Source organism: Apodemus sylvaticus, chromosome 10 (genome assembly GCF_947179515.1).
Source record: "Apodemus sylvaticus chromosome 10, mApoSyl1.1, whole genome shotgun sequence".
NCBI lineage: Eukaryota > Metazoa > Chordata > Mammalia > Rodentia > Muridae > Apodemus > Apodemus sylvaticus.
In genome coordinates this window covers 94,783,962-94,798,577 of record NC_067481.1, presented here as the reverse complement: position 1 = coordinate 94,798,577, position 14,616 = coordinate 94,783,962, and the positions used below count along the sequence as shown (strand labels likewise).

Here is a 14,616-nt window from a genome sequence, read left to right as displayed (position 1 = left end):
GAGAAAGAGCCTTTCTATGTAGCCCTGCCTCTCTGGCAAATTCCTATATAGACCAGGCTGGCCTCAACTCAGAGATCCGCCTGCCTCTGCCACCTGAGTGCGGAGATTAAGTGTGAGTGCCACGCCTCTTATGCTGGTAACCGTTAAAAGGACATTCCTGGCTTTGGCAGTAATCAGATATTCACAATTAAAATCTGTAGACACTGGCTAGAGAGGTGGCTTACCCAGATTTCATTTTGACTCCCGGCCCCACACAGTGGCCCACAACTGTCTACAACCCCAACCCCAGAGGATCCAGCAGGCACACACTTTTTTTTTTCAGACAAAACACTGACAGGCACAAAGTAAAGATTTTTAAATCTTTAAAGATTTGTAGATGCGGGTGTGGTGGCTCACCCTCCAATCCCAGCACTTGGGAGGCAGACGCACAGGGCTCTAGAGTTCAGCCGGGTCCACTGAGTGAGTTCCAGGACAGCCTTCCCCCATAAAAAGAAAGAAGGAAAATGTGAGGGGTTTGTGGCTGTGGCTCAATGGCAGAATATCTATCTGCCTAATATTTAAGAGGCCAGGGGTTCAATGCCCATCACTTAAAAAAAAGTTAAATCATAAACATGGTTGTTGAAATGGCTCAGTGGTAAAGGTGCTTGTACAAGCCTGAGGAACTGAACTCAATCCTGTCCTGACTGTCAACGCATGCTCTGTGGCCACGACGATGATGACGACGACGATGACATATAATGATCTAACGATGATGATACAGTGAGAAAAACTAAGACAGCACACGTCTACTTGCCTGCAGGGTTTATTTTTGTAAGAAAATCAGTTTTGACAGGAGGCACGGGAGCAGCGTTTGTGGCAGAGGGGAAGTAAGGCCTTATTCCGCTTGGGCGTTGAAGAAGTCCTCAGAGTCCCTGATGCAGGCTAACTGCCTGCTTTGTCCTGCCCTCGGGTGATGGGAAGCAGACAGGAAATAACGGAGGCCTAGAAAGTGGGACTCACTCACTTGTTGCTGACGGCCATTGTCCTGTGAGCAGCCAGGCTGCACGAGTCCTCTCCAAAGCGGGACCTTCTCACTAGACTCGTGGGCTAAATGAGGGTGGCCTGAAAACCCACCAGAGGCCACGAGGCAAACTTGTGACGCGGGCTGCAGGGCTGGAGAGTAAAGGGCGCCCTGCGTGATCCTAGAGACTGAAGCGAGGGTTTCCTGTACAGGAGCCCAGTGTCTCCTCTGAGCCACAGCCACAGTCCTGGCCTCCACAGGCACTGCATGCACGTGCTACACACACACACACACACACACACACACACACACACACACACACACACTCGCGCGCGCAGTCAAAACACCCATACACAGTAAAATAAAACAAAACATACACTCAAAAGATATAAAATATAAAATATAAATATAAATGAATAACTCAATGATGGCCCAGACAAGACAGGGCATGTGTGTAATCCTAGCAGGTGAAGGTGGACTTGAAGTCACCGGAGCCCAGCATCAGCACTGGCTTCCTTTACGGGTTAGTACATGATGCTGTCAGTCAAAAGAAACAAGGAGGCAGTGGGGGGGGAGGGGAAGAGAGAGAAAGAGAGGGAGGGGGAGGCACACTGGAGGTGCAGCTTACAGACACTGAGCGTGTTTAGCATGCAAGCCGTAGTTTTAATCCTGTTGTGACCTCCAAAAGAGAAAGAGTCATGAGTCCATGTTACTCAGCCTCCATCTGGGGGCTGAGCTGAGTGTGAGCGCGGCCACAGAGTGCTGTGCTGGGGGTGGGGTGGGGGTGGGGAGGAGGAGGGATGACAAGACTTGGGAATACTGGCTCAGACGTGCAAACAATTGTGGATTGCCTCGTAAACAAAACAACAAATTTAGGTAGACACTTCCCCACCGGTGACTAAGGCACTCTGCGGCATCTGGCATGGAAACATTAGGAAGGCCGTAAGCAGCTCTGTCAATAAATCCTGGTGAGACAGAGGAGAGAGGATTAAATATTCACTACAGTATGGATTATGGAGCCAAATGACTTCTCCTAGGGGAGAAGTCGGGCGTGGCCGACCTCGTGATCCCAGCACTTGGCAGGCTTGGCGGGAGCACCACAGGTTCAAGGCGGCCCTTGCCAACATAATGAGTTTAAAGCTAACTAAATACATCAAACCCTGTCTGAAAAATACACGAAAAGGCTGGGCAGTGGTGGCGCATGTCTTTAATCCCAGCACTTGGAAGGCAGAGGCAGGTGGATTTCTGAGTTCTAGGCCAGCCTGGTCTACAGAGTGAGTTCCAGGAAAGGAACCAGAGGCAGGTGGATCTCTGTGAGTTCAAGGACAGATTTCTCTTTATAGTGAATGCCTATGAACTACATACAGAGCTTCATAAGAGACTGTCTAAACGTCGGAAAACAAAGGAAAGAAAGGAGGGAGGGGAGGCAGCCAGGTGGGAGGCCGGTCAGTGCTACCGATCACGTGTGAGGCCCAAGCTTGCCTCCAGATCTAGGTAACAAGCCAAGCAAGCTCTGGAACCCCAGCCTCGATGGGTGGAGTCAGGCAGACGCCGAGGGTTCACTAGCTAGGCAACCCTGACAAAATGGAGAGCAGCGGGTCCCAGTCAAGGCCTTCAAAAAGAGGGACAGCTCCCAGTGAACACTAGAGGCTGACCTCTGGTCTCCATGCACACACACATGAACACACATGAGCACACACACAGAATGGTAAAACTGTGAGGTGGTCATGTGGGAGAACAAAGCCAGAGGCAGAGACATCAGCGGCCTGAGGCAGATGGGAAAATGTTAAGCCATAGTTTATTTCCTTATATTTCCTTATTTGTGTCTAAATTATTTCCTAATTTGTATCTACAAGTTTGATTTTATCTTTATTTTAGTTCTAATTTTCTCAACAGTCTGTCAAATACACACCTGCCCAGTGACATTTCCATTTTAAGTATTAATTTAAAATTATTTATGCATTCAATTATATATATATATATATATATATATATATATATATATATATATATATATATATATATATATATATTCCTATCCACAATTGTTGAATTTTGATTTAGATTTCCATACATCAGAACTGTTTTCTTAAAGTTGTGGTGTCTGAATGCAGCCACATGCAGCAGAGCATGTGGAGGTCAGAAGACAACATTTAAACTTTTTTTTTTGGGGGGGGGTTTCGGTTTTTTTTTTTCGAGACAGGGTTTTTCTGTATAGCCCTGGCTGTCCTGGAACTCACTCTGTAGACCAGGCTGGCCTCGAACTCAGAAATCTGCACCACTGCCCGGCAGAAGACAACATTTAAAAGTTGCTTCTTAGCCTGGAAAGATGGCTTAGCAGTTAAGGATACTTGATTCTCCTGTAGAGACCCCCAGTTCAGTTCCCAGCATCTGCACTGCCACTCACAACTAAACCTCCAGTTCCAGGGAATCCAGTGCCCCCTTCTGGCCTCCTTGGGTACTGCATGTGTGTGGTTCACAGATACACATGCAGACAAAACACCCATACACACCGGTTTAAAAAAAAAAAGGAAATAAAGAGGAAAGGAAAGGTATCAACCACTCCTAGGCATGATGCAGGAGAGAGTTTATTACAGATAGGTGAGAGAGTATAGCCAGAGGCAGGGACATCGGAGAGTTCAGAGGGGTCATGACCCTGAACCCTGTGGGAGAGGGGGAGGGGGAAGGACAGAGGGGAACCAAGAACAACGCAGGAGGCCAAAGGTATTAGGAGAGGCGGGTAACTGAAATGGCTGATTCTATAGGGAAGAGCCTCTTGGGGAAAGGGTTGGAGAGCCTGGTAGAAGTTGGTACTCCAGCCATACCCTGCAACAGCTAGGGACTGAGGATGCTGGGAGAACCTGGAGGCCAGGTCAGCTTTAATATGTTAGACACCTCAGCCATGAATCCCAGATCTGAAACTTAACACACATCATTTTTTAAAAGTTTAAAACTTTGTTCTACATGGATGAATATTTGCCTGTTTGTAGTGTGCATGGCATGTGCAGAAGACAGTGTTGGGTCCCTTGGACAAGCTGAAGTTACCGGGAGTTGTGAGCTGCAATGTGGGTGCTAGAAACAACACCTGTGTCTTCTGGAAGGGCAGCTGGCACATTGAACCACTAAGCCATTTCTCCAGTCCCATAAAATTTAATTAAAAACAACAACAAAAAGCTGGAAAAACAAAAATAAAACAAAAACAAAACAGGAGCCAGGTGGTGATGGCAAAAGCCTTCAATGCCAGACTGGCACTCAGGACACAGGCAGGTGGCTCTGAGCTCGAGGCCTATCATGAAAAACAAAAACAAGAAAAGAAAAAAAAAAGGGTTCTCTCCTCTTATGGCTTGCACAGGTTAGACCCAAGTCACCAGGTTTGGGTGACAGGTACTTTTACTTGCTCAACTATCTTTCTCTTCTTTCTTCTTTCTTTTCTTCCTTTCTTCCTTTCTTCCTTTCTTCCTTTCTTCCTTTCTTCCTTTCTTCCTTTCTTCCTTTCTTTCTTTCTTTCTTTCTTTCTTTCTTTCTTTCTTTCTTTCTTTCTTTCTTTCTTTCTTAAATAAAGGTACTCAAGTTAGACTAGTCAGGAACTGCCTGTATAGTCAAGGGTGACCTTGAGTTCCTGATCCTCCCAAGTGCTACCATTAAAGGCAGGCACGCCTACCATGCCTGGCTGAACTCTCCATTTCTAAATATTGTCTTCAGAGAACACGGCGTAAGTGGATCACAGTGTGTGAACTTTGAAGCTGTTTTTTTCTGTTCAGTATAATGGGGCCCACCCAAGTAGTCACAAGTATTGGCAGTCTTTCCTTTCAGGGCTGAGCAGTCCATGCTGTGAAGGCTGAAGTGTGCCCAGACCGGCACTAAAGGATATTTGAGTCGCTATTACAAATAAGTCACAGTATATAAGAACATATCAGCCCCGGAGTTCTAAGTTCTGCTGGACTAGGCCTGTGGTCACAGCCCTCCACGGCTCATGGCTGGGCATGTCCAAAGACCGCAGTCCTCATACTAGACAAAGGCTGGCTTCACGAGACTGTTTTTATATTGGAGTCTATAACAAAGGACTCACGGAAGAGAGAGATTAAATTCTACCTGGGATGTCCTCGCAAATTTTAAGGCTTCCCATGGAAAGGAACCAGGAGACAGAAACCTTGGGAGATGCCCAACAATAAAGTAATAGAACTTCAAGGGTGGGTGGGAGGGCCCAGTGGGTCAGGGCACTTCCTTGAGTGTCCCCGGAGAACTGAGCTGGAGCCCGGGAAGTGGAAGGAAAGCACAGACTTCACAAACCTTGCTTTCCTGGCCTCCACATGTGCACCATGGTACATATGCTCCCTCTACACAAATACATACACCAAAGAACATGAGCTTAATTTAGCTTGCCTACTAATTACTTTTAAAGATTTATTTATTTATTATTATGTAAGTACACTGTCACCCACCCTCAGACACACCAGAAGCGGGCATCAGATCCCATTACAGATAGTTGTGAGCCACCATGTAGTTGCTGGGAATTGAACTCAGGACCTGTGGAAGAGCAGTCAGAGCTCTTAACCACTGAGCCATCTCTCCAGTCTGCCTACTAATTATTAATAGATTTCTACAGCTTAAAAGTTTTAAAAAAGATTTTATGTGGATGAGTGTCATCTGTCTGAATGGATGGATGTTCTGAGCATGGAGATCAGAAAAGGGTGCCCAAGTCTTTGGAACTAGAGTTACAGATAGTTGTGACTATCTGCTGTGTGGACGCTGGGAACTGAACCTGGGATCTCTGCAAAAGCAACAATTGCTTTGTTTGTTTGTTTGTTTGTTTGTTTTTAGAGACAGGGTCTTACTATGTAGCTCTGGCTGGCCCAGAACTCACACTGTGGACCAGCCTGGTCTCGCACTCACAGAGATCCACCTGCCTCTGCCTAGAAAGGGATTATAAAAAGGTAAAAAGATAAATACTTCGTGAAAGATGTGATCTTTTTAAAATTTTTTAAAAAATTTACATATACAAGTATTTTGGCTATATGAATGATATACGTGACTGTATACCACGTTTGTTTGATGCTCACAACAGCTAGAAGGCGGCATTGGATGCCCTGGAACGGGAGTTACAATGGAGGTGAGCTGCCATGTGGTGCTGGGAACTGAACCCAGGTCCTCTGCAAGAGCACAAGTGCTCTTCACCACAGAGCCATCGCTCCAGTCCCACTGCGATCTCTCTTTTATAAGTTTCTGTTCTGAGAAAAAACTAAAGAACCAAGCACTGGGCAAGTCTCTAGGCCTAAATCAAGTAAAATAATGTTATTTATCCCTTAATGCACCTAAGCCAGACGGACGGAGAAAGGGGAGAAAGGAGACCTTTTTTCTCCCTCAGTAAAAGATAATGAACGATGGCCAAGCTTTGTTTCTCACAGAACCACTGCCTGGGCTGAGTTTCTAAGAGCAAACTACACGGTGCCACTGTTCGCTGCAGCAGAGTAATGGCCAGTGACAATTCTTCCATTTTTTGCCCAGTGTAAGGGGTGGGCGAAATAGCCAGGGAATGTCTCTGTCCCGAGGGACAGACCGGCATCCTGATGTGGAGGCTGGGCACATCAGTACCACCTGCAGCGATGCTTTACACAGTCAGGCATGCACACAGACCAGGGCGTGAAGGCTGGCAGGCTGATGAAATAAGTCGTCAGACACTGTACAACAAACGACTTCCTGTAGAAGGCATTACCATCCAGGTACAGGGGAGTCAAGACAACACTACACTATTTTTACAATATCTTTTGATTGTGTAATTAGTTCCAAATAGAACATAATTTTAAAAAGTAAAGGAAACCCTTCACAAGAGAAGGTGGAGTCAGAGGTTCACACAAGTTCAGGAGGAAGCAGCAGCTGTCTGGGCGCCTTAGTCAGTGCCTCCAAGGCCTCATCCTAGGAGGCTGTTTTGCTCCAAAGACAGGAACCTTTTGTTTTGCTTTGCTTGTGGATGGAAGGATATCATTACTGGAGGGTTTTCTGTAACTGAGGACATAGCCCGAGAGCTGCCAAGCCACTGGTCTGCTGCGACTCTTTATGCCCGAATAATTACTGGTGAAAGACACCCTCTGCAGTCACTTCCCTTCTCAGAGTGGAGAAAAACAATACAGCCTAACTCAGCAGCAGCGGGACCCCCAAATAGTCCCGCCTCAGTGCTGAGCGCGAAGACCACAGTTCACCAAGGCTCCCTCAGGGGGGACCCTGGTGATGGCTTTAACGGGGAAGGGCAGTTGGTGCGTTCACTGCCAAGCACCCTCCACACGGGATATAATTCCCTGCTGCAGAGAGGGTGAGTGCATGCTTAGCGTAGAAGGAAAGTCTTTGAGAGATGAAAGACTGCTGAGAAAGTCCTTTATGGCACCCATAAAATAAATCCCTAAGGACTTTCTTGGTGGGACTCTACCCAGACATCAACAAATAAATAGTTATTAAAGGTCTCAAGAGCAGCAAAGCCAAAGCCAACCGGTTCATCTTTCACTTTGTAAATGGCCACCATGCGCCTGGTGCAAAGATGTGTTCATCATCGCCAGGAAGGTATTAATGTTTCCCTTTGCCGTGGTCATTAAAAATACCTGGAGGACCAGACAAAGCATCCCAAGGCCTGGCTGCCAAGAAAACCTGGTATGGATTCCAGCTCAGGGAAACTGAGCCAGGTACTGTCCCTAAGCCACTGCAGAGTCAACACTAACAGCTAGAGCCTGGACAGTTGGTTAATATAAAAATAAGACCAGGCACAGTGGTAAACACGGATAACCCCAGCACTTGGGAGGGGACAGGGCGGAAAGCATAAGGACTGGGATCAGCCTTGGCTACATAGCAAGTTCAGGGCTAACCAGAGCTATATGAGATCCTACATTGAAAACAAACAATCCCAAAAAGAATCCCCGTTTCACATTAGGACTAAATTTCTATAATTTCTTAGATGGCTTGAAACATACTTCTAGCATTTTTATTATGCATTTATGCAAATATAAACACAGCATTTACAAAATCAAAATATCACATAACTTATCAAGTTCTGAAGATGCACTGTTTTGGAGTATTGAATATTCAAACTACCTTATTGAGACAGTATTCTAATAACCCTGACCTGTAATTCACTGTAGACCAGGCTGGCCTCAAACTTACAGGGATCTGCCTGCCTCTGCTTCCTGAGTGCTGGGATTAAAGGTGTGCAATGCTACACCTCAATCTTTATTTTTAATTTTTTTTTATATATTTCTTTTTGAGACAGGCTCTCACTGTGCATTCCTGTCTGGCCTCCAACTCACTAAGTAGATCAAGTTGGCCTTGAGGTCACAGAAAGGCACCTGCCTCCACCTCCCAAGCACTGAGATCATGACCTCAGCTTAACTTTGATTTCATATTTTTAATTTCTTAAAAATAAAGAAGCACATCAGTCTCACTAGGATGCAAATCTGCCTTCATTTTAATAAGTGCTACAATTACATGCAAACAAAAAATTGTTTTAAAATACATTTTTTAGCGATTTATTGTCAGGGCTGGTGAGACGGCTCAGTGGCTGGACAGGGGATAACAAGCATCTGCTGCTGCTCTTCTTGTGGGCTCAGCTTCTATTCCCAGCACGTGCACGACAGCTCACGACCAGCTGTCAGTCCAGTCCCAGGGCATCCACCACTCTTCTGACCTCCAAGGGCACCAGGAACTCATGTAGTGCCCAAACATATGCACAGAAAGAGCACTCATGCACATAAAACAAGAAAATCTAAAAACATGTGGTAGAGAAGAACTGAGAAAGATACCCGATGTCCATTCAGTCTGCCAATGCACACTCAAGCACATGTACAAATACACGCATGCGCGCAGACGACTTAGATGTGCACACATACATACTGAAGTAAGTACCGGGGACTCGGGATGGAAACCAGCGCTCTGTGCATGCCTGACAAGCGACATCCCAGCACTATGCCACACATCACGTAAGCCAGCAGACAAGGCAAGGTCGTTCCTAGGATGGCCTCTGCAGCTGATAACCTGGCACCAAGGACTAAGAGGAAACGAGACCGTGTTCATTCTTCCAGTCAAGTCCCCGGGCTGCCACGCCTGTCCATGCACACAGGCTATCGTGACCTGAGTAAAAAGGTTGACTGTGGGGCTGAACAATAAAATTGTGCAACAGTTCCTTCAGCTCATAAACATGGGAGGTGCAGAAAAGAAATAAGATATGGTTCCCCTTGTCCCAGTGCTCTAGTCGGTTTCTAAGTCAGTGACAACTGAAGATAAAAGGACAAATCTGGCTCTGTTTGCTTCATACTTAGGGAAGGTTTGAGATGTCAGGCCAGAGGGAGCGAATGGCAGTGGCGATTCTACTGATAGCTGAAAGTAAAGGGACACACAGACACATGCTCACACACACACACACACACACACACACACACACACACACACACACGTACACACACGCTCTCTCTCTCTCTCTCACACACACACACACACACACACACACACACACGCTCTCACACACACATGTACACACACGCTCTCACATGCACACACACACACATGCTCTCTCATACACACACATGCTCTCACACACATGTACACACATGCTCTCACACGCACACACATGCTCTCACACACATGTACACACACGCTCTCACACATATACACACACACACTCGCTCTCACACATACACACATGCTCTCATGCACACATTCTCACGAGCACATTATGCACGCACGCACACACTCATCTTCTGCCAGATCAATAGCTGTTTTATGGCAGAAAGACTTCTACGGTGTCCCATAAGCCACACACACATTGGACACTCAAATATCATTGAAATCATAATGGGCAGAAGATTATAAGGAGCAAGTCTCTGGACAAAAAGATGAGCAAGATAATTTAGTCTCCTTGTTCTAGAGCCTAACAGTATACACAAAAATAATTTAAAAACGTATTTACCATCTAGGCAAGATGGTAACCACAAAACCCCCATACTCCCCCCATCCTCCACCCCCACAACATGATCATAGCGAGTTGAAATTCACCCTGGGCTATATATAGCAAGATCTTGTCTTAAAAAACAAGAATGAGGCTAAAGGCTAGAGGCAGAGAGGCAGAGAGGCAGAGAGGGAGAGAGGCAGAGAGGCAGAGGCAGTGGCAGGCTGATCTCTGTGTTCAGGGCCAGACTGGCAGACTGGTCTACAAAGCAAGTTCCAAGGTAGCCAGGACTGTTAAAAAGAGAAACCCTATCTGGAAAAACAAACAAAAAACATAGCTAAAAAACCAAGAACAAGCCGGGTATGGCTGTATGCACCTGTTATCCCAGCAGTCGGGAGGCAGGTGGATCTCTGAATCCAAGGCTGGCCTCAAACTCAGAGTTCCAGGATAGCCAAGGTTACAGAAACCCTGTCTTGAAACCAAAGACCAGCAAAGGAAAGAACAAAGGATGTCTTTTACCCCGTGTGGCCTGTGCCACCTCCAGGACTGCTCCCTGTCTAACTCTAACTGCATTCCATAGGAGATACTTGAGAGAGACACCCACAAAAACCAGCCAGGCAGCACCCGGTTTTCTAGCTGAGCCAAGCAGCTATGAGACAAAGATGGTTAGTGTTCAGTTGTTTACAGGGACCCACCCTTGACTCTCTCCACAAAGTACAACCTCAAAACAAAGGACAGGGCCTCAGCCAGTTCTCAAAGGGGAACAAATTTTCAGGTCATAGCTCCCTGACTGAGACACAAAGCTTCCCAGCACATACACACCTGACGCTAGAAGAAAACCGGCCTCAGATAAGTCTTATAGATTGGCCCAAGGAATAAACTTTGCCCTGAAGTCTAGAATAGACTCATTTCCTACAACTCCCCCATAAATCAGTATTACTCCTTTTCATTCCTGTTTTTTAGTAGGGGAACTATTAAGATAAGTTATAACTAATTTTGCATTAATTTGCTTAAAGCTTTGTCTCAATTTACTTATCATTTTTGTAGTTTCCCGGATTTTTTTTTTTTTTTTTAGTTTTTTTGAGACAGGGTTTCTCTGTGTAGTCCTGGTTGTCCTGGAACTCACTTTGTAGACCAGGCTGTCCTCGAACTCAGAAATCCGTTTTGTTTCTTTTTTTTACACAGGGTCTCATAACCTAGGCTAGCCCTCAACTTGAAACTTAGCTGAGACTGACCTCAAACTCATACTCATACCTCTCCAATACTAAGATTATAGGCCAGTGTCACTGTGCCTGACTGTTGTATCATTTAAAAAAAATTAAAATGTACATATCTATACATTCACAGGAGTAGAGAACACCAGCTCTGTGAATTAATGCCAAGACTGAGGTCAACAGATAACCTATGAGCTAGCACACTTCTCCCACATGTTCAACCTGTGAACATTCTAAAATATACTCCGCTTCACAGATGAGTCACGCCAACTGTGAGCATTGATTTTTCTGGTTATTTAACCAGAAGTCAGCATTTTCTGTGTGTGTTATATCATGACAACTTAAGTTCCAAGGAGGAGTTTACAAATGAGATTGGGAACGTACCACACCCAGCATGTGGGGTTGAAGATCAATTTTGAGTGAAATCCATGGTAAATTTTGGAACACTTAATAAGCCTTGTAGATTCTATTTAACCTGTCAATCTGGCTCCTCCTCTCTTTATTTCATTTTACTTAATGTGTGTGAATAGAGTATGGGTACACACGTGCCACAGACAAATCACATGTGGACATCCGAGGACAACTTGCAAGGGTTGGTTCTCTCCTCATGCCAAGTGGGATCTAGGGATCGAAGCCACTCAGCAGGCTTGGTAGCAGCTGCATTTACCTGCTGAGACAGCTCGGCAGCCCCAGGTCCGCCTCCCAGGGACCACATAGGTTATTATTTTAAAATCTCTCACGACAAATCCTGGAGCTTTCTCAAATGTTCCCAAAATATCTGCTGGTCATGTTACTCCTCTTACAATTACAGAATGACTCATCGCCACTTCAGAACAAAGTCAACACCTTGGCTAACACAGGTCTTTCCACCCCTGGTTCCTGTCTGTCTATCCAGTGTCATCCTCCCTGTGTCCCATCACCCTGCGGCTCTGCACCTGTCCCCTCATCTGCCCCTTCCCCCTCTACATGCTCCACTGTATCTGCAAAGCCGAGTTGGGCCCAGAATCTACTGGGACACTTCCCATGATGCTCTTCAGCAGTGTGGCTTAGGGCAACTCTCACACTGCTCTGGGTCCTCTCCACAGAGAGTTCCAGAAATTTAAGAGCACACACTTGTCCTTGCTTTCCCATTCCCCATCCTGGCCCCACACAAGGACAAAGCAGAGTGGTAGCTGGCAGAAAAATAGACTTAAGTACGCGCTGAATAAATGTCCTTAATATGATCATCAGCCTCTCTAGGGAGAGTTGTCGCACATGTGCTCATAAACACACGTGAGTTATTTACTAACATGTATGTTCATTAAAGAAATCTGACAGGATCTGGTGACTTTAAATGCCAACTGTAAGCACAGGATGTCAATTAGATGTGGCAATACCTATGCCTTTTCTACCACTATGACCATGCTGTTCTCTCTAAGACTCCCTCCATTTTCTACAGGGAAGTTTATGTGCTGAATGCTTCCTTTCCCCGGGCAAAGCCCCAAACCAAGACCAACTGACTAAAGCTCATGTGAATGTTAGGCGGAAAACTTCAGCTGTAATTAGAGGGAGTAAGGCACCCCTTTCACACAGGCATGGTCAGTAGGATTTTAAAATATAATCCCAAGGGGCTGGAGAGTTGGTTCACAGGTTTGATCCCCAGCATGCACATGGTGGTTCACAACCATCTGGAACTTTAGTTCTGGAGGATCCAACTCCCTTTTCTAACCACCATGGGCACCAAGCACTCCCATGGTACACTCGTGCACACGCATGTGTGCACGCACACACATACACACACTTCCAGATAAAACAATCATACACATAAATTCTAAAAAAAAATGTAACATTCACAAGCTGGATTTGGTGGCATATTTCTGAGACCCCAATACTTGAAAGAGCAAAGAGGCTCACCTCTGGTTTGAGGCCAACCTGGAAAATATCATGAGTTCCAGGCCAGTCAGGGATAAAAGCAAACCTTGTCTCAAAAAACTCCATTCCCGCCGGCGCGGATGGCGGCGCATGCCTGTAATCCCAGCACTCTGGGAGGCAGAGGCAGGCAGATTTCTGAGTTCGAGGCCAACCTGGTCTACAGAGTGAGTTCCAGAACAGCCAGGACTATACAGAGAAACCCTGTCTCAAAAACAAACAAACAAACAAACAAAAACAAACAAAAAACTAAAACAAAACAAAACAACAAAAAAACTCCATTCCCAAAAGAGAGTTGGAAAGCTGGGGTACTAGGTCAGTTAGTAGGGTTCTGGAATGGTGACACACAATTCCAGCACTGGAGGACTTGTGACAAGAGGATTCTGTGGAACCCATATAGAGGAAGGAGAGCCCCTACAAGTCATCTTCCCCGACACACACTTACACCTGCACTCACACTCGTTTGCACACACACACACATTTCATAAGCTCTGCTGTACCTACTTCCTTTGTACCTAGTAATACAAAAAGAATGTGGAGGGGGGTGTTAGACTTCCCAAACTGGGTCATTAGAACAGTGGTTTCTATCACCCCCTATCAGCCCACTTCCCTTACAGAACTGTGAGGGTGGAAAACGAAGACATCCCATCTCCAACCACTCCTGACCTTACCCACCTCACTGCCTTAGCCCTGAACTTGAAGAACATGAACTGATTCTCACTGATACAAAACACGCGGGGCCCAAAGAGGATTTAAGGAACTGCACGAGATTAACATGTCCACCGGAGCACAGGTTCCCTCTCTGGTAGGTCAACCCGTTGCTCCGGGTCAGCACAGCGCCCTCCAGGGAACAGACACGACGCAGCACAGATTTGTTTGGCCGAGTTCCGCACGCTTGAGGGTGCTAGGGCCCTGTGCTCAGGGTGCCTGGGAGCTCAGGCGGGGCCGACTTTAGCTGGGCGCCGCATGTGGAAGCGGGACCCGCTCCAGGCCCCCACTAGCTCACGGCGATCGAACGCAGACGGCTTTGCCCGAACCAGCTCGCGCGTTGAGAGTTACCTAGTCCGATCCTGACCTGCTGTCGGACGCGTCCGGGAGATCCTGCTCCTCAGCAAGTGGTACAGGACTGCCGAGGCTGGCTCAACTGCGGTCCCTGGAGTCCGGGATCCACATTCCCAAGGTTCCCGGGAGTACAGCAGCTGAACAGGAGCATAGACTACGCCGGACAGCAGCGCCCCTCCCTGGCGCGCCCCGGCCCGCCCCGGCCCCGAGGACAGTGTGCCACGCCCCCACTGGGCCCACCCAGGAGGCCCGCCCCGCAGCAGGCCCCGCCCCAGAGAGGATGTGCCCCCCTTAGTTCTGCCCACCTGGACTGTGCGTCACTTCCTGTCAGCGGAAGGGGCGTACCAGAGAGATCCAGTTCTAATGCGGGAGTTGGTTGCTTAGTAACGCGGCGGCTGAGTCCTGTGTTGCTGCTTTCCAGCAGAGAGCCTATTTGTGCTATGGCCTAGGCTTCTTATTGCAGTACTAACCCCAGGAATCCATGAAGGGAGGCAGGCGTTGGTCACCTG

At 46.9% G+C, this 14,616-nt stretch overlaps 1 protein-coding gene across 2 annotated transcripts in view; it reads right to left on the bottom strand.

Moving 5' to 3' along the window:
* Fam234a (family with sequence similarity 234 member A) overlaps positions 1-14,322 on the bottom strand; it is a 30,355-nt gene extending 16,033 nt beyond the window's left edge. The window contains exon 1 of one of the 2 annotated variants that reach the window (XM_052196304.1): positions 14,105-14,322. The gene's annotated coding sequence lies outside the window, so the exon portion shown is untranslated. The remainder of the gene's footprint in view (positions 1-14,104) is intronic. The other variant, XM_052196303.1, reaches the window with a different exon arrangement.
* Positions 14,323-14,616: the final 294 nt, after the last annotated feature.